Genomic DNA, 27,991 nt, shown 5'->3' on the forward strand with positions numbered 1-27,991 from the left:
GTCCTCCTTCTTTCGCCCGTATGGTTCCACGGAAGGACCAGAGGCCTTTCCCTTAAACACAGTGCTCTGGCCCGGGCTCCGCACAGCCATGCCCAGCATTCCTCCCGCTCCACCTCTGTTCCCACCGTCACATGCCCCTCGCGAGACCTGCACCCTGCCCCCCGACGTGCTCTCAGACGGCTCCACCGCTCACCGTCCCTCCTACACCCCCCTGGGGCTGGCGGGGGTGAACCGCTGAACCGCACCACAGCGGCGGCGGCCGCCCCGCAGCCTGCGGTGCCACAGGCACGCGCACGGCCCGCGCCCCGCCCGCCTCCCTGCAGCGCGCGCCCCCGCGGCTCCCCGCGCGCCCCGCGCACGACGCGCCCCGCCCACCCGGCACGCTCAGGGCCCCGGCGCGCGCTCATTGGCCAGGAGGGGGGCGGCTCCTCCTCTCCCGGCGGCGCGTGCGTGCGTGCGTCCGGGGGAGGAGGCGGGGAAAAGAGGGGAGGGGGGGTCCGGGCAGCGCGCGCGCGAGGTGGAAGGGGGCGGGGCGTGGTTGCCATGGGAGTGACGTCAAAGTGTGTCGGGGACAGGGAGCGGAGACACGGAAAAGGTCAAACTAAAGGCGAGGAGGAGACGCGGCCGCCGCCGGGCCGGGCCGAGGCCGCGCCGGCCCCGGGTGGCTCCGCGGGACCCGTCGGCCGAGCGAGGGCGGCGGCTGCCGCCAGCGGGGGGGCTGCGAGCGAGCGGGCCGGGCGAGGCAGCGCGGGCGAGGCAGCCCCGGCGAGGCAGCCCCTCTGGTGGCCGCCCCTCCGGTGCCCGCGGCGGAGCCGGCTGCCCCCCGCCGCCTGCCCTCACAGGTACGAGGGAGCGGCGCCCCGGCAGGGCCGCCCCGCTGTGGAGGCGGGCTGGGGCGGGGGACAGGCCGCGGCCTCGAGCGGGGCGCGGGGAGGGGGCCAGGGCCGTGCTGGTGGGGCGGGGGAGCGCCCTCCCTCCGCCGAGGGGCGGGGGGTGCCCCGGGCAGCGGGCAGTTCGCAGGCTGCCGTCCCCCCTCGAGGGGTGAGCCGGGGGAGGGGGCTCGCCACCCCCTTGCGCTCGACGGGGTGGGACGGGGTTTCGGTGGGGGGGAGAGGAGCCCCGCACCCTTCACCGTGCACCCCCCGCCCCGTGCCGGGGGTCCGTTTCCCACCGCAGAGCCCTTGGGCGCTGTGCGTCCCCTCACCGCGCTTTGACCTCGTTGACCTGAGAACAGAAGTTGGGCTGCCTCTTTTTTTTTTTTTTTTTTTTTTTTTTTTCTGTGGGCTGTAGGGACTTCTGCCCCCGCCCCGGCCCCCAGCTTTGCATAACTTGTCTCCCGAGCTGACTGTCCCTTCCTCCCTGCACTTTGCCCTTGCCCGGTGGTCTGTAGCATGAGGGAGTAAAACTATTCAAAGACTGATTTTTGTTTCTCTTGTGAGAGAGCTGGATCACGAACAAGGCAGACTATCTAATTTTTTTATCTATCTCTCTCTCTAGATATATATTTCCTTTTTTTTTCCCCCTACAGCAGCCTAGCGCTGAAGTAGGATTCTGTGATAGTATAGAACAAGGCCCTTGGGCGTGATATTTTTTAGAAAACCCTGGAGTGAAGCTGCTGTTAGCATGTAGAGTTTGAATGCCACAGGCAGTCTGTTGTCTCTTCATGTTTAAAGAATAATTTAGAGGAGCCGTAATGACTCATTAATAGAAAGTATTAGTTGCATGAAGGCAAAACCAGGTGAAGTTTCTTAGTTTACCACAGACTTACTCTGTGACCTTGGATCAGTCTTTCTGCATCAGTCCTGTTTGCTTATGAATCAGGAATAGTGGTGCCTTCCAGAAACGTACTGTGAATAAATATACTAATGACTGAAATGCTTATCTGCTATAGTAATAACAGGTAGATACCGACATTATTTCTACTACAGAAGTACAAAGGCTTTAGCCAGGGTGCGAGTGTTTTGCTTGCAGAATTTTCCTGTAGTAGCTACTACACTTCGATGGAAATAGTCGCTTAAAAAGATGTTTAATAACCTGTGAAACTGCATGATCTGCACTGTGTGGTCATCTTACACTTCATATTTTTGAAGAGTGTGTGCTAATATGCTTTCAGTGAGCTGCCATTCCACAGTGCGAATAGTTTGTGGGTGTTTTTTCCCTCCCCTTTGCTTAGAAGAAAGCTGGTGTCCTCTTCTAGTGCCAAGGAAACCTTGTGAATTTCTAATGTGGCTGATTATCTCCCATAGTTAGTATCTCTGAGCTACATGGTTAGATTGGGTGTTTTGGTAGGGAACTGGAAGAGAGGTATTCTGAAATATTTGATATGATGAAGAAATTACTTCTGGCATTGGTTTGTAACTTACTGTGAGACCATCCAGTGGTGCTTGCCAGGGTTGGGTAGTTGCATTAACTCGATGGTATCTCAGGGTGCCTCTGCATTTGCAAGAAAATATTAAAGGGAGTGACAATATGTTCCTTACGTGTGTAATGAAAGATAAACTGAGTAGTGCACTTTCAGGAACAGTATTTTCCCTGTCACCTTATATCGCTCTCGATAGAAAATCAAATGCCTTAAGTATGCCATAGGGAAGAACTTCAATGCAAGAGTCCTAGAACTATGAAGGAGTTACCTGGTGGTTCATACACTGCTCTGAAGTGGTGTGCAGCCACTGCAGTAACAGGTGAAAGCACCAGGCACAGAGCTCGGAGTTGCTGCTGTGAATACTGACCTCAGTGAGCTAAGTTTTCGCTCTTTAAAATTTTGCTTTAAACTATCTTGTGCAGCTAGATTACTTGGGGTTTTTTTAAGTCTATTGTAGAAGGATACACCAGGAAGAAGCACTATTTGACTCATATCTTAGGGGCTTTTTGAAAGTAATTTGATCTATAGTTTCTCACTTGTCTACTCAAGTTAATATGAAACTTCCATAATCAGTTTTAATATTTTGTATGTCAAGGAGAAGGTAAGCACAACACAGTTGGGGGTTGGTTGGTTGTGGTTTTCTCTTTTTTTCTTAACAAAACTGAAAGCTGCTCTGGTAAAATGGCAATTCATTGTTAATTCATAATATGTTGGTGCCCTGGAAAAATCAAATACCCGGTTTCATAGCTACCCTTAGGCATCTTTAATTTATGCAAGCCGGGCTCACTGAGTAACTACTCTAAGTCTCATTGACCTTAGTTGGTTTGCAGAGGTCATATTTTAAAACAGATAAGTTGTGCTTGAACTATTTTTTTTCATTATTAGGAGCAAGTATTTGTGTATATAATGACATGCTTTTTCCAGTTCTCCATTACATTCTCTGTTTTTCTTTAGATTCTTGCTTATAAGTGCTACAGTGAATCTAGAGTCTTCTTGGATTTTATTTTTTATCTTTCACCTTAATATTAGGAAGAAACTTGGGTTTTTGAAAACATGTTCCTTTTTTCAAGATCTTGGTAAAACAGAGCAAGCTGTGAGCTTTTACAAACAGCTAGAAAGGCCAGTTTTAGGATCAGATAAACTTGGCCAGTGCAACCCAAACGTATACGAGTGACATCAGCATTTTCCTGAGCCATTTCTGCTGTTGGTTCCCAGCAGTGCCTTGTGTCTTATGTAAGCTTGCACTGTACATCCTGTCCTGCTGTTCTCATGCATGAAAATTCATTGGCGTTATCTTACTGTAGGTTTTGAGAGCTGAATAGTTACTGGCTGCTCGTTGTCTCAAATGTCTACATGCAAATTTCTTACGAGCATGCCGAGGAGATCTATGCCAGGAGCATAATACTGTCCTCCTAAGAGACATCAGAGGAATAACTTGGAGTGAGACTGAGCTCATCCCCCTGGTTCCTTTTGGTAATGGGAACTGTAACCACTGTGAAGTAATGTGGCTATGGAGATAATCGTGAGAGAGAGGTTTTACTGGACAGAAGCCTTGATCTGTATCATACATAGATGGACCACTAATGCAGTTTTGATGGCTGGTGATAAAACAGTCATAAAACCAAAGGACTACAGTTTCAACAGAAGCTTTGATAATATTAAGACTGGAAAATAAAGGCTTTTATAGACTATTACTGTGCACTTCTTGTGCACAAGGTCTTTGTGAGGAATTGTGCCTTCAGATACTGATGTTTTAAACTTGTAGTTAGCATTTAGTCATGCATAATGAAGATACTGTCACTTGATGGGTGAAATTGAAGCAAACCCTCCATTATAAGCTCTCAAAAACAAACATTCCTTCTGTTTTTCTTGCTTGCTAAATCTAGCTGAAACTTGCTGGCATAAAATCCTCCAGTAATGCAATGTTTATAGTTTCATTCCAAGTAAATCGGACACCTTCTTTCAACAGTAGCTAATGTTTCAGTTAAAAAAAAACAAAAAGTGTTTCTTAAATATACTCTAGTCTCTTTAGTTGGCGCTCTAGCAGTGTGAGGGAGCCAATTCCTGCTTACCTGTCTTGGTCAATGTGGTTGTCCTTGGCTGGCTCCATGGCTTGTTTTGAACAGCTGGGAAGTTTCCTTACGAGCAGTGATATAGCAGAGTCATGTACAGGACTGAACAAGATGTATAGCTCTGCAGTGGAACCATACATGGAAGGGAAGAAGGGTTGACAAGGAGAAGCACACCTGGAGAGGAGTGTGGATGTGGCCCGTGGAAGTAACGAAGAAATCTTCCCTGTGACTTTCCACAAGTGATCTGTTTTATACTGCAGAAAACAATTTCTCATTGTAATGGAGAAACGGGAGGAATGTAAGACTTGACAAGGAGACTGGTTATCTGAAAAGGAACAGGTGCAGTGCTTTGACACTTAAAAGCTAAACAAATTCCTCTTAAGTGAACTGTTCTTTGCAGAGTTTAAGTAAATTTATTGGCAAAACGCCTAAGAGGGACTTGAATTTTCTTTTTGAGTAGGGAATTGAGTTATCACGATCACTTTTATCACACAAATCTAGGAATGAGTGGTCTTTTTCCAGTGCTTTTGTTTATTTTGGATGATATGCAAATCTGTTTTAAAACCGTATGTGGGAAAATGAACAGCAATGCTGTTTTATGCATTTTAGAGACTTGTAGCAGCTGTAAGAGTAAACCTCATAAAAAAGCACAAAAAACCCCCCAAAACCCCAACCCCCAAAAAACTCCCCACCATCAAAACTTCAAAAGCACCTGTATGTAGCACATTCAAGATTCCATTACATTGTTTTATTGCTTTACAGATACTTATGTGAATATGAAAGTCCACATATACGTTGTCATTATTCAACAGACTTTTCATTCTGTAGATGTAGGCAAATAAAATATAGTCAGGATGCTTAAATCTGCTAAAATATTTATAAGAAAGTTGGCTCTTGGAAAAGTTTCCCACAGGATGCAGTGGGTGTCACGTCTAAAGGTCAGTGGCAAAGTAAAGTGAAGGTTCTTTTGGATTTATTTTTCTACTTTTTTTTTTTCTAAAACCTCCTTATGTAAAGATGCATAGAATCTTTCTTTGTTACTTCCTAAATTTCCACATGTTAACAGGCATTTACAGGTTCCTTTGTATTTAGGCGTTTTGTTGAAAACTTTTTTTGTTCTTTAGGAGAGGAAGATAAAAATCAGTGCAGATAATATATTCATGAACTCTTAGCAGGGAAGTTCCTGGTGTAAATCAAAAAAGCCAGATGGAGTTTTAAGTGACTGTCATGTACAACTTAGGAAACGAACATTCCTGATAGTAATAAAAGGGCCAGATTGGAACTACATAATTAATCCCAGCATCCTTTTCAACACATGATAAGATTTGGCTGTAACAGCTATAGAGTTAATGGAGACAACTGTCAAGTTCCATGGAGCAGTGGATTGTTTGCCTAAAATAAAAATACCTGTGTGCTTACTCTTGTATGTATCTACTGGTGATTAGTTCTCATGCTGCAGTTTAAATGGGAAAATAAGCATGAGCAGTGGTTGACTTGGTCTTGAATCTATTTCCTGTCTTAAATATGCATGTCAATATAGTTATATACATATTTAATATGTATAATTTATCTGCATACACATTTTATGTATATAAATATGTTTAAAGACAGAAAGTAAGTATATAGGTCTTTTTAAGTGTTACACAGCAAAACCTCTCCATTGAAGTTGATTTGAAATATAATGACTGAGGAGCCCTGAGAAACAATTGTGTAATTAAGTTTATTCACAGTAGGTATCAGTGACCTGGAAGAAGGGTGCAAGAAAGTGCTTAAAAAAAAAAAAGGGGGGGGGGGGGGGGCTTCTGAAATGGCACAAAGTCTGTGTCAGAGACAGACAGGAGGAGGAGTGGGCAGATGGCAGTCGGTACAAAACAGGTGAATAATCAGATTGAGAACAAGCTGAATAGACTGTGCAAGTTAGTGTGCTGCTTGCATTTTTGGTTTAGTTAACACGATGGGGATTTTTCTGGTTTTGATCTATGGAACAGAGAGGTAAAAGTCTTGTAGCTAGAAGCATATATAATGGTGAAAGCGTGCCTGCCGTTGTTGGAAGGAACTTTTGGGAGAAGAGAAAGGTCAGTTCTTTCAGAACTATCTGGACTGGAAGACCTTAAAAAAAACTGTTCAGTTTTACCATTTTCATCTGCAAGTTTATTCAGATCTATCTTTGGCATGCGCAACCTGGAATAATATTAAAATGATCTGAAATCTTAGTGCCTGGATAATATGGATGTGCTGCATGCCAACAGAATTTTTTTTTTCTGAAATGGTCTAGAAGGTAACAAGACGTATTTGTGATAAAATAAATTATGTAAAAAAATTATCTAGTTTGTTTAAAAACTTTTTGGTTAGTTGTTTAGTCTAACTGTTCTTTGCCTGGCTCGGTGATCTTTTCCAGATTGTTGCTTGGAGGCAGTATTGGAGTGATGAAGGTAAAGAGGAACAAAGGGATGGTTGTACTAATGAATGGTCGATCCTGTAACAATGCTAAGGGTTATACAAAAAAAAAAAAAAATCCAGAAATGGAAAAACTCCTCCCCCACTGATTCTTGCTTCAAAAAGGTTATAATATCAATTTATAATAATAATAAAGCATACACATGGAAGAGAATGTACAGAGATCCTGTTGATCAGCTTGTCTGTGCAACAGCAGTCTCAGTCTTTCCTGTTTATATTTATTTCAAAATGTTCCTGCTTTTTTCTTTTTTAGGGAGGTCCATAAGTTACAACAGCAGTGAACTGGTCTAACTGGAGAATGCCCAACTACCCAATAAAGAGGCATTGCTTTGTCTGAGCTGGGACTTAATGAGAAGCAACACACCCCACCTTGCAGTTTAAACTTTATTTAGTACAGATAAGTTTTCTATGCCTGAAGTTATCCTTTAGTAATACCAGTTTGCTCCTTGTATACTGTTGTCTTAGGATGCCTCAGTCTGAACACCACCAATAAAGAGTTTTAACAGCACAAGAAGGTTGAGGGAATTAGGTCTATATTTCTGCAGAAATGAAGGTTAGAAAGATAAAGGAAAAAAAGATTAAAATATTCACAAGAAGTGCCCTAGATAAGATTGTTTCATGTCTGAGGGCATGTTGAATCCTGTGGGAATGAGGAAGCTAGACTACTAAAGGGCTGTTTAATTCTTATGTTTCACACTGAATCAACACGATGTTAGATACCAAACTGGTATTGGTGGAATTTGTAAGAACGTGGGCATTTTATATAAAGAATATAGAAATAAAATAAGTTAGTCCAAAACAAATCTTTTGCTGTGTCAGAGCTTTGTGGAGGATGAATGTTGGAGGCTTAACATGAGTATAATAAATCAAAATGCCAGATGAGCCTCAGAGGACTTTCTTCATTGACTTCATTGTTTTCTCTGCAGATACAGCATGGTTCAGCCAAATGCAGGGTTGTCATTCTTCTGATGTTCAAAGTGTTTCTAAGTGTTCCTGAAGACTGAGCTCTTTTCTATGTGTTATCTCAAACTGCTGACTTTGTCATTTTGGAGTGTTCAATGCACTAACTGAGCACTTTTATATGCAGAAATCACAGTGTGAGTTTGCAGTTTTGGGTGAGTGGTGAGGTATGTTGTGTACTGTTGATAACCTACAGAAAAGTCTCAATTTTGTACCTTCTGGAAAGTACTGTGTCCCAAAGCTGATGCTTGGCAACAGAAGATGCCCTGCTGACCCTCTGCAGCTTGGCAGAAAACGCTCCTTGGTGCGTGATTTTCCTGAGCATATATCCCAGGGTACAGACTGCTTGGTGCTGCTGGCACAGAGTATTTCTTCTTTTTTTAACCTTAACTAAACTTTCCCCATATCCTCAGTACCAGGCAAACAGAACAGTAAAATAGAGGACAGAGTTACTTAGTAAGATAGAAATTGGAAACAAAAGGGTAAAAGCAGAACACACTGAAAACTCTGTGCTGGTTTAAGCAAACGGTGATGTGTCTAGTTGTTTAGCTGCTGTTACCTAGAATTCCTAAGACATACCTTGGCTGTTGGAGCTGGAGAGTTGCTACTCATTGCAATACTCTCGCATCAGTGGTAGCTTTGATTAAGTATTTAAAGTTAAAACTGCTGTGAGTTTTCCATCACATCTTCCTTTCTTTTGCTTTATCCTTACTAGTGCTCTGGCTGGGGGCACGTAAGTTGTGTGTTGTTCATGGCTTTTCCTGGAGATGGGCACTTTGTGCTTAAAGACTGTTGCATTTTCTTTTTATCCACGTTCATTCTGCTGGCTGACTAGTCCGTATTTGCTATGCGTCATTATTTTAACATACATTTTTACAACATAGTCATACACTTAGTGTAATGTGTATTGTTAACATGTTTACTGAGAGTATCTAGCTTTTTGTAGAGACCACGTGATACACTATTAGCGCTGCTGATAAACTTTGTAATTAAATGATCTGATTATATACAGATAATACTTGTAAATAAATATTCTTTCTCATCATTGCCCTTCAGTCTACTTCTTTTGGAGTTTTGCTTATCTTAAATTATTGTTCAGTAAGTTAAAGCAGTAAAACTTGAGTAATCAATATTGCACTCACTTCTGGAAGGATAAATAAACACATTTTTTTCCATCAAATTTGGTTAAGACAAATACTACAGCTAACTAATTTTTAATATTAAGTTTGACAGGTATATACTTTATCCCAGTAAGACAAGGGCAAGTGTTTTCAAGGCTGTGTTTCTTGATGGTGGTTCTATGAGTCTTAACTCTCTGATCTCCCTGTATGTCAAGGACATCTTCATTTTCATATAGCCCTTTGCTGTGGGATAACTAAGCTGTCTGCTGACAGGATCAGGCACTTTCAGGTCACTGGAACACTGGGAATGTTCTTGTATCAGGGAAGCTAGTTCTTCTGCAACCTGTCCCTCATCAGTTCTGAATATATCAAGGGAGTATTACAAGGAAATATCAAGGAAAGTTAAGGTGACTTCTAGAGTTTTATGAAGATTGGTATGCCATAGCTCTAGCCTTCATAGCAGAAGAGAAAATTATAACACTACCCAGAGCTTGCCATGTTAAAAACTTGAATCAGCTGTGATAAGAGATTGTTTACCAAGGAAACTTGTGATACTTTCTTAAAATATACATCTATTTTGACTCTTCCCTCTCCTCTGACTGTTTTTTAATTACTCTAACTTGAAAAATGAGTTGCCACATCTGATCCAATGATTTTAATATTATTAATTGCAAATAAATTTAATAGTTGATATCCTCAGATATTATGTGATTAGGTGTGATAGTCTGGTCTTGTATTTTTTCGTTTGATTTCAGCCTGCATGACTGCTTTGAGTTCAAAAGCCTAATTTTACAATGTGTTTTTTCACTTTGAATATGGTGACGAAATGACTTGTCTTGATAAACACAGTAGTTGGGTCAGGAATTACTAAGCTGGTGGTTCAGTTAAAAGTCAGGTTATGCCAAATATTAACTAGAAGCAGTAAAATCTCAGGAAAGTAATATGAATCTATGTACTTAAACATTCCTTGGTTCTAACAGACTGGTTGAAGCTGTTACTCTGTATGTTAATGTGAAGTTGCATACTATAATATTAAGAAGTACTGGTTTATTTGTTGCTCTTTCTTACACAACACAGATTTCAGTGTGATGTTCCTTATTGTAGTTAATGATCTAACTGTTGCTTATATGTAAATTAAGAAACGAGACCTTTACACAGCTTGAATTGCTGTTACGTGTAGTATTACTTTTAAATTTCTCCTAAGAATACCAGGCGTCCCCATAAAACCAAACCTCTGCTACAGTTCTCAAAGACTGTTAATCATTAATTATTTTTCTTTTTGTGAAAAGGGGAATGTTTTCCTAAGTCACCTTCTTTAAATAAAAAATAAATACTGGTTTTCTGTCAATTTACTGGTACACTACAAATCTACTATTGCAGAATTTTTCTTAATAGCTTAGACGATTTATAATATGCTGTTAACTTGAACTGTGTGGCTATCTGCTTCAGTCGTTTCTTCACCCTCTGTAGAATCAAGAAGTTATTTTAGCTGTCTGGTTAATCTTTGCACAGATAGGACTTTCAGATCATTGGCAACTGTAGCACTGTGGTGTACAGGTTATTGATAACTCAGTTTCCTGTCTTTTAAGCTACTGCTTTAAGTTGGAGAATAGAATTAGTTTGAGGAGTTCTACTTTTAAATAGTGTTGTAGTTAAGTTGGAATTTGAAAGATTGAATATGAGATTTCATTTGCATACAGAGCTTGATAAATACTGCCAACTGTGATAACCTCTTGCATTTAAGTGGGGTCTAAGGCAGCTGACTTTTTGTGTCAGGGCAGTGAGTTTTGGTCTGCCGTTGGTGCTTGAGTTTATACAATGACTGGAAGCCTGTATCTGCAGCATTTCCTTAAGTGTACCTTCATTGGTCCCATTGTACAGGTTAACTGTTTGCACAGAACGTATTTGTTCTAGAAATGCTATGGCTGATGCTTATTACTCTAGTACCAGTTAGTGTTTTAATTCTACACATTGGAAGAGGATTACAAACTGCACGTGGATTTTTTTTTTTAATTGAATTGATTCCTTAAAGTAATTTCTTGATGTTTTTACAACATTTCTGTTGAGCTGATATGGTCTCCACTGACCTCTGCCTGAGATAAAACAGATCTGCAAAACTGACTGAGAATTTGCAGGTGGTCACTCAGATAAAGAATAGGAGTAGTGGGTATCTGTAAAAAGTGCTTGCAGTAACTTGTCCCCCACTTGCAGGTAAACAATGGAGAAGAGGTTAATGAGAATAGCTGATTTGCAAGTTGAGTTAATCTCCAAACACCTTGAGAGTTTTTTTCGGTTACTTATCCTTGTTTGTATGGTTTATAAAAAAGCAATTGAAACAGATAATAGCTGTTGTGGAAAGATGAATGAAGACCTTTCAGTTCTTTCAACAGGTGAAATAAGTCTTAAGGGCTGTTGCATTCTTGTTCTTCAAAGCTCTTTCAGGGAACATCATGTGGTTTATGAGCTGAGTATGGCAGGATTCCTATGAAGAGCCACATATTTGCTTATTTTTTAATTTTGTAAACATGTTATTTTTCATATGTAAACGTGGTGAAATGAGGTGGGCAGCTTTTTTTTTCTTGCCTCATTTGTGGGGGAGATGCCTGGCTTTATTGAGATTTTATTTTGGGCCCTAGTATAAACTTCATTTTAAAATCCTGATAAAATTTATAATGTAGAAACTCCAGAGACATCATGATGACTTTTTTTTGGTGGGAGCTCCACTTTCAGACTTAGCTTGCATCTCTTATGCAAACTTTTCTGCAGAGCTGTACCCTTGACCTAATGAAGTAACTAATATTCATGTGGTAGTAGCCAGCCAGCCACCAAAGGAGGATTGAACCACATCCTTGGTTAGAGGTTTTCACAAATAATTTTCAGGAATATTAGTATTCAGAAATGTATTATACTGCCAAGTTCTTCAGGGGAGGTTTTGCCTTAGGTGCTTCAGATGCTTCTGACTACTCAGAAACATTTTTGTTTGTTCTTTGTGTCTCCAAGGTCAGGATGATTTCTGGACTAACCTGTACTGTCCGCATACCAGCAGGTGGAGCATTGGTAACTCACGGCAGACTTCTAATTCCCTCCAGCATTTAGGAAAAGTGATTGCCCTGTAAGTCCTGCTCAGCTGATTTCTGTGGAGGTGGAGTCTGCTGACTGTGTTTGGCATAGAAATCTGTGGGCAGAGCTCCATGTTAACATGCAGTGTTAACAAAAAATGACGAAGGACAGTGTTCAGACTTGCAGTTGGGGAGAACTTTGATGCAGAGAGTGAAAGGCAACTTGGTGTTTCTCTGTTGGTTTTTTTCAAATGTCAGTTTCCTGTTGCAAGTCATGGATGTAGTGAAGCTAAATCTAAATGCTTATAAAGTTGATACTACATTTAAGGGAGCACGACTTTGCCAAATTCACTTTTTTGTTGTTTACTGTGTCTTTATGAGATATATAGCTTGCTCATGTTATTATTCCCCACTCAAAATGTTGATACCAGAGGTCTTAAGTATTGCTGTCTTTTTCTGGGAGGGTGGTGGTGAGGTGAAATGTTCCTGTTGTGGTTAAACAATTCACCTATATTGATTTAACACTATATTGTCACCGAAACAGCTTCCTGCTGTAGCAGAGAACTAATCTTTTTTTTCTTTTTCCAGGATTAGTCTGCAGCTAATATAGTTGTCCAAGTAACTTGCATCATGAAATTATAAAATTCCTGTCACAGTGGAGGAAGCAGAAAGCCCTCAGCTGGAAGACAGAGCAGGACTGCTCTTCTGTCACAGTGCTCTTACCATGCTCAGTGTAAACCATCCTTAAAGTGCACCAATAGTCAGGCTCTGTGGCGTGAGTATTATCTTCATGTTTTTGGAATGGTCATTGTGCAACAGCATCCCTCGTTAAGATAATTATAAAGCAGTAATAAATTGCAGTAAATTATCTTATTATTGCACAGTTGTTTTCTATTTGAGATGTGACGAAGATCTCAGCTGCATGTAATTGTTGCATTCATGCATTAATCTGTATTTTGCAGGCATGGATAAAATTTAAGTGTTTAGGTTCTGTGACTTAAAAATGTAGCTAATAAAAATTGCTTTAGGATTAGCTTTGGAGTAGCTGTGTGTTATTATCTCCAGAGTGCCTATCCCTGTAGGCTGCATAATGGCGTTCTTTGCTGCTGATCCTGCTGAACATGCAAATCAACTTCTTTTTGGACGAAAAAAAGATTGAGAGGTGTGCTTTTGGACTTGTCTAATGCATTTGTTTTAAAGCTGTTTAGAGCATAGGTAGGACTAGAGCTAATTCTGAAGTGAGCTTCCCTGGAATATATGTAGCTTGAATATTGTCTTCAGCACAAACTGTTTAGTTTTGCAGATCTCCTCCTCTTGCAGTACACTACCCACTAATGCGGGCGTAGGGTTTTTTTAAATTAATACATTGCTTAGTTAACCAAAAGGTGTGAAAACACCAGTCAACGCAAGGAAGAGAGTTCCTTTTAGCTAGTAGTCTTATTGATTAAATTGAGTACCTCTCATTCTTATTTTGAAATGACAACATGAGATAATTTAAGGTTTGTTGGACCAAAAGTACCCAAAAAGCAGGATTATGATGTCAGGTAATGACCTAGGTTTCCCCTTGACCAAGCTGTTTTGTCTATTGCATTGAATTGTTGCTTAATCTGTGTGGTCCTCAAAGTGAGTTATAGGAACCAGTCCTTTTACTCCTAAATTACTCCCAAACTGTTCATTTACTCTAATTAGTTTAATTCTGATTACAAATGCAGAGCTTTAGAGATAGTGTGACAAAAGGACAGTTTGATGGGCCATACTGTCTATCTTCTGTATTTAGTTTATTATGATTTAAAAAGCTATAATTAATACTGGGAAGAAACAAAATTGAGACTTGCTAGGGAAAAATAGAGACTTAAAATCTGTAGTCCATCCTTAAATGTAAGGAAAATTTCACATTCAAAATTGTCTTGTGGGAAACATTCTGTTGCCTCTTTCAAATTCGAGGGAGCTTCTACAAGCAAGCTAAGTGAAAATACCTTTTATATCACCTGTTCTTAAAGACACTGGCATAAAATTGTAATCCTGAAGTTTTTTTCTGGAAGATTATTATGATCTACAAAGGCGACCACAGGGTAGTGTTTGGCAGCATATTTAAATTCAGTAGGCTTAGGTATGCAATTACCATTTTCTCTGTAGTTTATTAAAATATTTGGCACCACCTAATTAAAATAGTTTTAACATAAAATATTTGTGATTTTAGAACTGTAGGACCTCCTAGCACTGTTGATAACACCTTGCTATTTATAGGAAAGTCTGTACTGATGTCATCCATGGATAACTCTTTTCCAAAGACTTATTGACTTTTTCATGTCTGAGGATGATTATATAAGCAAGGCTATAGTTTCTGGAACCACATATTACAGGAATTGATGAGATCACAGAGTTGCAAGTATATTAGTCAAAAGAGACATCTGGAGGTCTCGTTTCTTGGGACCATAGCTGCACACCATATGTCTCCAAGACCTGCTTTCAGCCTTGCCAGTCATCGTGCACTTACAGCATCCATAGCGTCTATCAGTCATGGCCCTTACATCCTGTTTCTGCTCCTCCCAGTGGAGTGCTTGAGGGGATGTGGGTTTTTTAGACTGAGACGTTCCCCCCCAACAGAGGCAGAACCCTTCAGATCCTCTGGCTAGTGGTAACTTGCCTCAAGGGAGGCAGTGATTCCCACTCCTCCTCACTTGTAGAAGTGTGGAAACCCTTTGCACAAGGTGAGTTGGATTCATACCTGTATTTAAGATGGCACCTCTCAGCTCCTGCTTAGTTTTGGATCTGACACCTGTGTCCAAGCTTGGAGTACGTGGGGAAAAGATGCTGCCATATGGCCGAGCAGCACTTCTGGGGCTCTGCGAGGGATCCCAGGCCCACCAGCAATTTCAGGAGCATAGCAGTAGTTGCTCAGCTATACCTTTGCTGCAAAGAGCATTCCCTGCTATGCTTGCCTTGAAAAGAGAGCAGCAAGGGTTTTTTTTCTAAAAATCAGAAAAAACCAAAATAAATGTTCAAAATAAAGAAGGTGCGATCCCCCAGGTCATCCATCTTTATGATCTCACCAACTTACTTTATACCATCTTTATCTTTATTGCATTTTTTCCTCAAGAGGCCTTAAGCTTCAAACTCCTTATTCCAAGCATGGGAGCTCTTCTGCAGTGACTGCAAATATTCTTCCTGACTTCTATTACTTTCTTTACTTAGGTAACTAGTCCACCACATTTTTGTTTTACAGCTGTTATAATCAGAGTCATTGAAGTGCTGATCAGAAGAGACTTCTGGAGGTGTCTGGTCCAACCACTTGTTCAAAGCAGGGCTCTAACCAGCACCTTGGGGGGGTCAGCCGTGGCTTTGTCCTACAAAGCCATGAAAACCCCCAAGAACAGGGAATCCCCAGCCTCCCTGGGAAGCCCATTCCCGGGCTTCACCACCTTCCTAGTGAAAAAATCTGTCACTGTGTCCAACCTGAATTCTCCATGCTGCCTTCTGTGGCCACTGCTCTTCTGTCTGCTAGTGCTGAGAGAGCTTGTCTGTGCTGTCTTCAGAGTCCCCATCTCGGTGGCTGTGGACAGCTCTTAGGTGGTCCTAGCCTTCTCTTTGCCAAAGAAAACAGGCCCATGTCCCTCAGCCTCTCCCTGTGGGTGATGCCCTTGAAGCCCTTGACCGCCTTGGTAGCCCGGGGCTGGACCCTCCTTGGTTCCTCAGCATCCCGTTGCAGTGGGGGTCCTCACCTGAGCGCTCGGTATCTGCAGAGTGGCCTTGCCAGTGGCAGGCAGAGGAGGGATAACATCCCTTCCCTGCAGTCCCCTCTGCGTTTGCCTTCTCTGCAGCGAGACGTTGGCTCCCGTTTCAGCTGGCTTCTGCCCCAGCACCTGGGCCCTTTCCAGCAGGGCTGCTCCTCAGCCAGCTCTCCCCAGGCTGTGCTGATGCATGGGGTTCTGCTGCCCTGGGGGCAGAGCTTTGCACTTTTCCTTCTTGAATGCAATGAGGCCTCTGGTGGTCTGTCTCTGTTGCTAGAAGCACTTCCATGCACTGTCAGCCCCCTCTTCTTCTCTGCCCACCTCCACTTTACTGACACCTGCCAGTTTGCTGAGGGTGCACTCTGTGCTGTCTTCCTGGTTGCTGATGAGTGTGTTTGGAGGCCTGTGCTGGCCCGCGGGGTCCTCCCTTACCAGCTTGCAGCTGGACGTTCAGCCGTTGCTTGCAGCCACGTGAGCCAGTGATCTGGGCAGTTTTCTGGCTCAGCTCCCTTCTGTTCATTGAGCTCGGGCTTGCTCAGCTCCCAGGTGAGATTGTGGTGGGAAACTCTTAAAAGCTGTCCTAAAGTCAAAATATGTTACATGCACCATTCAACTTTCATCAGAGTAGGCCCCCAGCTCTTCATGTGAGTTTTGTGGGTACATTCTGCCTTTGATAAGTCTTTAACTGTTCATGATTATCTTTTTGTCCACATCTTTAAAAATTAATTCCAAATGGATGTGTTCCAATGTGCCTTCCAGAAGTTGGTGGTACCCTGACTCTTCTTTTGACTTTCTCATACAGGAGTGGTGGTTTTTGTGCTTGTCAGGAACCTCCTATGAATGCCATGATGCTTTTTTCTACAGGATACTGGTAATTCTGTATAGAATACAGTAAAAGACTAATACATTTGTAGTTGGTAAGCAAAATTTTTAACAGTATGAAATTCAAAGGTTTTTTTTAATGATTTAGCAAAAAGTTCCTTGCTAAAAGTCGTTTCTGTCTTCTCCAAAAAAAAAATTGAGTGCTGTCTCTTATTGCAGTCCAATAACTAAATGTTAAATGTTATATTGCTCCAAGTAGGGAAACATGACTTGAATTTGTCAGAGATACTCCTGGCATATTTACAGACTAGGAAAGTCTATTTTAATTCTTGTTGTGTTATGAATTATTGAATGAGGTGGCTTGATTCTTGAGGAAATGGTGTTTGAGAGACTATGAAAGTAGTAATTTCCTAGGTATATTTGTCAGATCCTATGTAAGATTGATTTGAGAATATGGAGTAATGTTTTCAAAATTAACTGGCAGCGCATTATGTTTGTTTCCAATTACTGTCAGTAAATTCTGAAAACTCTTTTCTGAAAAGAACTTGGTGAAATCTGCATTTTAAATAATCATTCTGAGAGTAGCTGAAAGGTGTTTTGTATTATTTTTTTTGTTGTATGGTTTTTGCTTTGATTTTGAGATTGTTGATCCTGAAGTGGATGCCATGATTGCACGCTGCTGTTGTGTGGACTGTTTCCTTTGTGGAAGCAGGCTGTATATGTGTACTTAAAAGAATGGGTCTCTTGAGTATTATTGCAAAACAAATAACTGTTTTTTTTGAACTTGTGCAGAAGGACAAAAATGCTTTGTAAAACTGAGTGCCATGCACTTATCTGATGTTCGGGACTTGCATGCTTGTTGGCTTGAGGATATTCTCTTTGAAGTAATTTTTAAAAATTGTGTGTGCTCTGGAGCAAGGTTAGGATTGATACTGGTGTACAGATCACTTCAGTCTGATATCATTCAGGATTTAATTGCAGTGGAGGAGTTGAGCTCACAGCAGGGGAAATATGTTGTTGTGACACTACTTTCACCAAAATCTACAGGCTGCAGTAACAATCTCCAGACTCCACTTACCAAAATTAGGTGTGCAAATGCCAGGATTTGTCATATTTGCAACTATACTTGTTTACAAGGATTGGAGTATGTTCATACAAGATTACCCTTAAAATGGGAACATTTGTCTTGTGTTGCCTGTAGATTTTGTGGTGCCTTGGCCCTTACCAGCTTCTCCAGCAACCTAGTAATGTGGTGTAGACTTAATTGTTGGGCTGCTGATGTTAGCAGACTATCCAAATGTGTCCTTGTTAGCAAAGGTAAGCAAAGGGACTTTGGAGTATGAATGTCTCCTTGCAATTCTCTGCTTGTTTCCATCACAGTGTTACAGAGAACTATTGTTGGCAGCTGATATCACCAGAGAATTATAATTGCAAATTTGAGTGAAAAGTCATTAAGTGAAGGAGTGTGCTAAATGTGCAATTGATTCCAGTCTGCTACACCAGACTCAATTTATATCCATTCAAAAAAAAAAAAAAAAAAAAAAGAAAAAAAAAAACAACCTAGCCTTAACAGATGATGTATTTATATCGCTTTTTTTGGTCTTGATCTTTTTAGGGAGATTTTTCCATTCATGCTTGGCCATATTTGAGTCAGCAGGCATGGAAAGCTTCAACATTTTAGGAAACTTGCTACTGGAAATAGTAAAGACTGAATTATTTGTATTTAGGTTATTTTTTTATGGGCAGAACTCTTCTGATACTACTGCAAAGAACATCTATTAAATGTATTCTTTGTTTCTATTTCTTGTCAAGTGTTGGGGTTGTTTTTTGCCCTCCTACTTCTGTCTTCCACTCCTAAAGATAAGATCAGTTACTGTATATTAAGTAGTGTGAACTTCCTTTGTATTTTTCAGATTGGAGGATCTTCTGAATCTTATACTTAAAGATGCTTTTGAAAAGAAAGAGCTCATTTTCTACAGATAGCTTTGTTATCTTGGACCAGAGATATTGGTTACCTTGAAAGAAGAAAAGGCAAGAGTCTGGGTCCAAATGAGGAATTGGAAGACTCTTCAGGATAACACAGAAACATATCATGTAGAGGTAGCTGTAAAATATTTACAGTGATTTGTTTTAATAGTTTGTAATTAAGTATCTCCAAGGATCTACCCCAGATTAAACAATCTACTTTCAGTGTACCTCTTTACCAGGAATGAGGCAAAAAGTCCTTTCCTGTAAGAGAACTATACAGTGGACAGCAACATTGAGTTATATGTTAAACCCAGTAAGTTTGTATAATCAAAATTTCGTGACAAATCTGAAGAAGGAATACTTTTATGGGAATGTAAAGAAAGGCATCAAATCTTTGTGAAATCTGGCCTAACACATTCAGAGTATTCATGTTTCTCCTAAGTTTGTAGTTCTAGTTGTTCAGGTTTCTGTTATGGCCAATGCATTGATGTAGCTATTGGGCTAGAAAAGTTTAAAATCTAAAAAAGTAAAAATAGCCATGCAGGTTGCTATATATCATATAGCAATATAAACTGCTGAATGTCTGTGCTCTGAGGAAAAGAAGTACAAGGGTGCTAATATTCTTTCTTCCTTTTTCTGTTCTTGATTGCAGGTTAACCTATTGATTAGGATTTTTATGAGGGTATTTGATTATGATAAGTTTTTAGTGTGGTTGATGGGGTTTTTTTTTGGCTCATTTTTAAAGCAAAATGGTCTTGGATTAGCCACTTCCTGCCTCCTGCGGTGACTGTGGGGATGACCGATTACTGCAGTGCTGCCCAAATTACCTGAAATAAAGACTTAATTTGTCTGAATAACTTCTAGGGCATGTTACTCCACCTAATGGAGAGCCAAGCTGGTATTCTGTAAATAAACATACCATTTCTTCAAGCTGAGCTGTGTTGTTCAGTCCGAGGAATACAGGATGGCGTGGGGGGTGTCTAATTGCTGCCATCATTCTTAGCCATAGCAGACTAAATTTGATTTTGTTCTAACTTTGTTCAGACTCAGATGTGGGGCAATCTTGAATCAGGTTCTGAATATTATTTTTAGCTCACACCATCATCCTTTTTCTGTAGTTTGTCCTCCTTAGATCTCCTTTTCTCAGATCAGAGGATCATTTTACAACATGGACTTCTAGGTGTTTTTTTCTGAAATAATTACATATGGCATATGTCTCCAGCCCTCACAAATTCGGTTTCAGCCATGTTAGTAACATTCTACTTTCATGGTTTCCCATACATTTTTAAAATATCGGGATGCTTTTTTCTCTTTCTTTACAATTGGTAATGTTAGATTCAATCTCTTTCATTGTTTTAGAATTCATGGCCCAATTTAATATATCCTTCTACGTCCTGTTCCAAAATTGCTAGTTGTACTGCATATGTATTAGTGATTAAAAGAAGCAGAGTGTGTGCTTTTCTGAAAATACGCAGGAAATGCAGTGTTAAAACTACTAATGTACTCTTCCTACTTCATCATAATTCATCATGTATTGTTAATTCTAGTGCTACAGTGAACTCTCTGTGGGTATTAGAAGCTCACTACAACATACAATCAATATTCAAGGCAGTAACACACATCTGAATCACTGCATGACATAAGTGCTGTTGGAGATGATGTGATTTGGATTACGTACGAGCTGCAAGCTACAGTTCTTAAAATGTAATGCTGATTCAGACACACTGTTTAGCCCAGGGCAAATAGCTTAATTTATTCTTTGTGATCCCTGAAGAAGTGGAATAAAAATGCTTGTGAACTATAAGGCTAGTTAAAAAAATTATAAAAAAATAGTGAAAATTTAATCACTTAATACTTCAGAGTTGGATGGATTTCTTTGAACACTTAGCTTAGAAATAAACTGTCTAGTGAAAAGATGTTCTTCCCTCCCTGACCCCTCTCCCCCCACCAAGGAAAGGAGAAGGGGGGGGGGGGTGGGACTTAAATATAAAATCTGTTCTGGATTTGTTTAAATAGTTTGGTATATTTACATGACTATCAGGTAAAAAGGGAAAAAATCTATTCAAAAACAAATGCCTGGATTTATATTAATTTTTTTGCCTAGTTTTATACTTAGGAGGAGTTTGTGGGGGAGGGAGAAAAGACCATATTGAGAGCATATCAATTCATGTAGCATTAGTCTTTAAACAGACTACACTGTAGTATACTATCAGATTTTAAAATCCAGATTTAACTGCTAGAAAATTGGTGAATGCTGTCACAATGTTCCATTGTGAAGTTCTTCCTACTGTTTTTTAAATTTGTGTGCAGTTCAAGAATCCCTTTTATAGCTAGGATGTAATGTTTAATTCTCAATTCTTTTCTGGTCAATACATGTGACTTTAAAAAATTCATAGCGAGAGTGAGCATCTGTCTCTATCAGTTCTAGTCACTTCTTTGCTTGCATCGGGCGTCTGTGGCTGAACTGCTTTGACTGATAGATGGGCTGATTGACAAGACTTAGACTCCAAAACACACACATGAGCATGAATGTGTAGACAGACTCCTTTGACTCTGTTTACATTTAACTATCTCTGTGACAACTGAGGTTTCAAATTCAATGGGTTATAGTGGTCATGCTGTTTGTAGAGTGAGCACGTCTTAAGGTGTGGGGAGAAAAGAAGGAAGAAGCTCTATTTGTCTGCTTGCCTCTTCCCCCTCTTCCTTTCTCCTGTCTCGTTGAACTCTTTGCTCAAGGTGCTCATGTAAGGTGCAGGAAAACTTCAGGTGCCTGGTAAAATAATGCTTCAGGTTCAGGAAAACTGCAGTAAATCTCTGGGGCCTTCATGGCTTTGATTTGGAAATTGTGATAGAACGCAAACTTGGGGTATCATAATGGTGTCCTTTTTTTAGTATTAAACCTTTTTTCTAGTTCTGGAGTATTGACAGCTGAAGAACAGTTCCTAAGGCAGGTGATCATACATTGTTCTTGGAAAATGACAAATAGGTAAACTTCCTGTGTCAGAAGGACTTTGTGTAGTATTAAAGATTTGCATCATTCTGTGTGTTCTCTACATGGGGAGTTAGGAGGGGATTTTGCACTTCAAATAATTGGATCTTTATTGCTGTTCTTTAGAAAAGCGGTTAAAGGCATTAACAGAAGCCAGCAGTCGATATTCTTCAGTTTGTGATGGCTTTAGAATAAATCCTGTTTGGTTTTAGTGCTTTTAAGCTTTATAAAAGTGAGAGGGCGGCGCCTTCAACGAAGGCTGGTGTATGCTGTCTACTTAGGTTTGCTTAAAAGAAATAAAGTGTTTGGGAGAATAGCTGAAGATACTTCTTAATAAATGTACAGCTTCAGTTTTGATTGAACTTCTTACAGAAGTTATCTTTCAAGCATGTAGTTGTACGAAGTGATCTGCAATGCCTCTACCTTTCTTAACACCACATTCGGAAATGAAAATTTCAACTCCGTTTATACCAACATAACCACTTCCTAAGATGTGTGTAAGTATTTGTAGTTGACAGCGAGTTTGATAAAGCAGTAAGAGACTTTGCTGTCATGTATATTGGCTATTTTGTGGTGATTTACATGTTAAAACAAAAGGAGGTTGTGGAGAGTTTGTTCTCTTTGGGCAGGTGACATTGTAGTAACCTTCATTATTCCTTAAGAAGTAAGTGTTAAAGGAAAGCAGTATAAGAAATGGTTCATTGCAACTTAATGCTCAGCAGCTTAATTAGTCAAATACCATGTGCCTATCTCTGCATGAAATAGCTTATTTCTTTCCAATGTAAAATAGGAATTTTCAGTTTTGGAACAGCCTGAAGAGGCCTTTGTTGCAAATGACCACTGGCTTTTTAACTATTTATTCTCAAAAATAATGAAGGTCAGCATGGTATCCATAGTGACTGCATGCAGCTTTCTCATTAATCTTGGCATAGTGCTGTAATAACAAAATTCAGTTACTACTAACAAGTTTTCATGTTTCAGGAGGAAACCTTTATTTGAAAACTGGATGTGATTGGGTTCCTGTAACTGTGAAATCTTGAATGTTTTAGCTTTTCTTCACTTTTAAACTCCTTGTCATAATTTCTTTTTTTATGAATTGCTGTAGAGGCCTAAACAGAACCCCCAGAACAAGCAACCTTAAATTGCTGAAGTCTATATATAATCCTGCGGTAGAAGACTTTTTACTTGCAAAATTCTTTTTTTTCTGAAGGGATAAAGACTGCTACATGGGAATATATCGATCTGCTTTCAGCTCAGTTAGTAAAAGGAAGACATTCCACTATAAAGTACAAAATTAAAGCATTTAAGTATTACGTGAATATGGTCAAGCCAGAATTACATGGTTAAAAAAAATCTGCAGGTAGTTGTTTCAGACATTCCACGTCCATTGCAAAGATGGGGGAAACTTTCACAACAGCAGGGGCACCACAGGAGTCCTTTGAATTTTGACTTTTGGATTATTTCTATGCACAACAATGTGGAATTGGAGTGTTAGGAGAATATATGCAACTACTAACTCAGTGAAATGCACTTAATAATTTCATTTAAACCAAAGTAATTTGTTTCCTCTTTAAGTGTTATGCATTGTAAATATTTTTAATATTATAAAGGTTCTTTTAACTTTAAAGAAAATAGATTGTTGCAGAGCAGAGTGCAGTCTTGCAGGAGTTTTTGTAGTAACTTGTTGAAGATGGGAAGTAAAATGGTTCCATCCTGAGGCTGCTATTGTTTTCCCTCCCACCCTCTCCCTCTCCTTTAATGCTTACCCAAAGATAGGTGGTTTTGAGTTTGGTTTTGGTTGGGTTTTTTTAATTAGTTGGTTCTAATAGAGCTTTAAACTGATCAGGTACGATTCTGATACTGAAAGTAAATATTTTCAGAATTCTGTCGAGTTTCTGATTTTTTTTATTAGGAGCATGGCTTGTTTTGCTTCTGTCTTTAATTTTGCATGTAACTTTATTTAAAAATAGAAAGAACTATAAAAGGATAGGTATATGCAAAATTCATAGGATGTTCAAAGTGGAAGTCCATTTATTTTTGAGAGCTGTAGGAATGAGGATATAGGGAGGTAAAATCAAGGGATCTTAAAAAAATATCTATTTTAATATATATATTAAATGTATAAAAGAAGTATATTTATAAATATGAAATAAAATGGTTTTTATATATATTTGAACCTAAAGAGGTCTGAAAATGTATGTTAAAATTGAGAATTTGTGTTCTATGTTGCATTTAGAAACTTTGTTAATTTAATGTAAGTTGAGAATCTAGAACTGTATTTTTGTTACTGAATGTGAAATATAAGGTCGTCTTCAGCATTAGCTGAACAGTAATTGGTTGGAATGTTATAGAAGTATGTCTTAAATATTTTCTTTTTTATTTCCCCCTCCTCTGAAGGTGGCCGGCTGCTTTGTACTGTTAGACAGTTGCAGTGATGCATAGTAGTCTGTTGCTGTAAACATCCCCGACTGGAAGCTGTACCAGTTCTAGCTTTCAGTCAGATGTTTGCTGCACCTGGCTATTTTTGGACAACATCAGAAGGAAAAGCTGTCATAAATACATGTGCGTGTATATATATATATCTAACACTGTAGACACAGTTGAATTGCCTTCAAATGAATTAACCTGATAGTTATTAATAGGGTAGGTACGATTTCTTGAAATCTAGTCTGAAATGGAGATACAAAGCTGTTGCATATGGATTGGAGCAGAGTTCTTCGCTTTGTGGTATGAACTATGGAATTATGCTTCACTGGAACATAACAGCAAGTGGTGGTTAATTTCTTGTGCAATTATCCATAAATTAGACTTAGTTTCTAAATTGTCTGTTTTAGCAGCTTCTGTTCCTTACGACTCGTAGGAAAAATTATTATAAATGCTGTCAGGCATTTTTATCTGATATGCCTTGCTTTGTGGTGTTTTTTCTGAAAGTCCGTGTTCTGAGTCTCCTATGAGTGGGTGGTGCTTTTATTGTTTGTAAGCTGGATATAATCCAAGGCCAAAATGAAGGTTTAAAAAATATGACAGAGGATGTATTTTTGCACTAACAATGCATAGCTATACACTTGTTTGTGGTATGGTCGTCTTGGTTTGTGCTACCCCCCACCATGGCACTACAAAGGTTTATTTTTCATGTAAATAGCAGCTTTTGAAATTACTTCTTCAGAATTAACTCTTCATGATTCAGTTCCAAAACGACTTAAAGCAATCATGTCAACAGGAACAGCTATCTGCAAAAAAGCTTCAGCACTTTTCACTCTTCTTGGAGTGGCACCTGCACATGCTGTTTCCTGGATCTTGTCTAGGATTTCTTTTCTCCTTTGTTTGTCTCTATTCTTCTATTTTTAAAGGAACGGTCTATGTGAGTAATTTCTGCTGCTGCTAAGACAGAAAATATTCTTGCAATGTTTTACTTCTCCATTCTTCCCTGTCCCAAAATGTTATATTTTTATTCCCTAACACTTAAAAGAAAAACTGTTTAATTTATTAGATAGTATAATAAACCTAGATATTTTTTGTTCCAACTTTTCTATAGTGATTCTATAAAAGAAGAGTATGTCCAAAGATACAGTTACTTAGAAAAGTGAAAGGTTTTCTCTTTTATCAGAATTAAAACTACTAGGATTTCTTGGTCCTGGGAAAGCTAGGCTAATAAGCATTAGAAAGGTAATGATTTTCAAGTAGGCAGCGAATGACCAAACGTGAATCACAGACAGCCATTCTTCTTCTGTGATGGTCCCGTGACCTTAACTATTTTGGTTTTGTTTCCTTTTGTTTCCTTTTGTTCTGTCTGATGACATAAGACATATCTGGTGGTGATAGAAGGTGGTGAACTTACTTATTGATCCAATTAATTTCTAGCACCTCTACAAAGATTTGTTTTTAAAGCAACTTGCACACTTAATGCAATACAGTTAAAATCACATTTTTTAAATATTATCTGTTTGGCTTGCTAATTCAGGTAGGTATATTTATAAAAATGACTTTGAAGCAGAATTTACAGATCTTGATTTCTTTAACAAAACAGAAGATGCTGGTAGTTGTTTTCCAAGCTTTCTTTGTTATAAATATTTAGCATTTCCTAGTTCTTTATAGTATTTGGACTTAGAAGAAAGGAAGTGTTCTCTGTTAACAAACTTCTGTGAATGATCAAAGTAAACATGTTATCTCATAATTAATCTAGTAGAAATTTTGGTTAATGCTGTCTTAGCCTTTCTACGTGCCAGATAACAGCAGTGCTTTTTTATAAGCTTAGTTCATGTGCAGTTTGTCAGTCCAGTCTTGTGGAACTTTACTTATGCGTGCATTTATATTGTACTAGTACCTAATACATGTACTCAAAACCAGCTGTCATATGTCTGCACATGAAAACATACTGAAGTGGCTTGTAACTGGAAATAAATAAATTTAAAAAACAACACTGCATTTTTGTTTGAGGTTTTTTTGCCAAGTGTTTGAAATACAAGTATCTCCTTTCTCTATACATGAAATACAAAGCGCTGAACATCTTGTCTCAGGCATGGCTGTTGTTTGCAACTGAAGAAGGTGGTGTCTCTTAAAGTGTTGTCCAAATGCATATTTATGCAGTGATTCCAAGTGTGCTCTCAGTACTGGGATTGCTGGGAAGGGATGATGGGAATTTGGCATGCTGGCTGCGCAGTTCTTCAGGAGGGGAGGAGTTGAAGCAATCGTTGTAGAATTAGGCAGCACAGGGCCACAAACACAACAATGAATTTTGGGAATGGGAGAGGCAAATTTGACATGTCAGCCTGGTGATCAACAAGCAAGATACACCATCTTGTTAACGTGAAGCCTGTGACTATTGCTTATATTACAAAGAGTCATGGTTCAATTCCTGAGGTTTTGCAGTGCACTAATTCTGAAATGGAGGAGAATACCTGAATGAAAATCAGGTTGGTGGTCCAGAAGCCAGCAGGGAAATTGTGGGCACGCAGCTGGTCACGTTGGGTGGCCGTCGTACGCTGTCCGTGCAGGTGCAATGTACAGTTACCTTTGGAGAGGGAAGCTAGGGAGGGACACGAAGGTCCTCACTTGCTGAGCAAGTGGAATGCCTGTGAAGACTAGTGTTTGGGGTCTGGATTAGTTGCCTGTGGTTTTCCTCTGAGTGGTTTTTATGACCGCTTAAGCCATACATCAAAGTCCTCGGTGAATTTAGACCCGCCTCTGTGAAGCAGTGTCTTCCCTTGCTGTGAACTTGCAGCTGCGTTCAGCAGAAATGCTTGAGCTCATGTTTTTCTTCATACAAAGAACAACTGTTAAACATTTGGAGGGCTCCCCCCCACCCCTCCTCCTCTGTGGATGAAATAATCTGCATCTGTGATTCCTTCCCCCTAGTAAATCTGCAAAACACCTGTTCAGACAAGATTTTTGAGAAAGCTGAGGCTTGGCCTCTTGGCTGATTGAGTTTATGAAGTATTCTTTTCCTGAGCTGCTGAGATCTTGTTTGTTTGAGACTGTAGACATTAAACATACCTCTAAAATCTAAGATAAGATGTTGACGCTAAAGTAATAGCATTCTGCTCTCTTGTTGTTAAAAATTATTTCTGAGCAGCTAAATCCATGTGGAGGAAAACAAGAATGCAAAAGATTGAAATAACAGGAGTACCTCGGGAAAAAGTTCTGGAGGAGGAATGGGAATTAGTCCAAGAAAATAGAAGCCAAATAGGAAGGGGTACAAATGTAGCAACAAAAGCTGTAAAATTTAGCATGTTAAAGTGTTGAAATGTTCAGCACCACAGTATTTTTCCATGAACAGTTTGAAATGGACATCTTTGAGGACTGTTACCCAGTTTGTACTACTCCATTAATCTCCCATATATATTTTGGTGTTGAGTTTCAGTTTTGAAAACTTTGGACTTGAGATTTCTAGAAGGTATCTACTCTGAGCATCAAGGGCCTCGGCAGGTAAGTGCAACAGAATGCTGATCTCCACGGGCTGTGAGAAACTCTTCTCTTATTTTCTTCCTTGTATCTCTAGAGCATCAGGGCCTGTACAGGTGTATTACTGTGTTCTGATATTTAGAAGATTAAATGTTAAAAATCTGTGTTCCAACTTCATAATGTAAGGCCTAATAAGTGTTGCATGTGCCTTATGAGTTGAGCAAATTGTAGCTCTCACAATAAATTGAAATAGGTCTGTGCAGATTCATTTTTGGATATCTTGAAAGCCAATGCTGTATTTATATTGTTAAGCTAATTTTTAGTTCCTGTAAACATCCTACACTCAGCTATAACAAGTGGTAGGGCTGGGGGGTGGATGTTTACTTCAACTGACTTGGAAAGGCAGCTTTCCTCAATGATCAAGTGACATATTGGCAAGAACGGAATACTATTTTTTCAGTAGTATTCAAATAAGCTTATTGTATTGTAAATACTCAAATTTCTGTGGAAGTAGTATGTATTTCTATAAATGTCTTAGCATTCACATTA

General features: G+C 39.7%; 1 protein-coding gene across 2 annotated transcripts in view; it reads left to right on the forward strand.

Annotated features, from left to right (window-relative positions):
• The first annotated feature begins 640 nt into the window (after positions 1-640).
• The window catches only part of ZFAT (zinc finger and AT-hook domain containing), a 151,172-nt gene continuing 123,821 nt past the window's right edge, over positions 641-27,991 (forward strand). Inside the window, exons 1-3 of one of the 2 annotated variants that reach the window (XM_074834475.1) lie at positions 641-842; positions 11,973-12,084; positions 12,620-12,806. The gene's annotated coding sequence lies outside the window, so the exon portion shown is untranslated. The remainder of the gene's footprint in view (positions 843-11,972; positions 12,085-12,619; positions 12,807-27,991) is intronic. The other variant, XM_074834541.1, reaches the window with a different exon arrangement.

This window comes from Strix aluco, chromosome 1 (genome assembly GCF_031877795.1).
Source record: "Strix aluco isolate bStrAlu1 chromosome 1, bStrAlu1.hap1, whole genome shotgun sequence".
NCBI classification, from domain to species: Eukaryota; Metazoa; Chordata; class Aves; order Strigiformes; family Strigidae; genus Strix; species Strix aluco.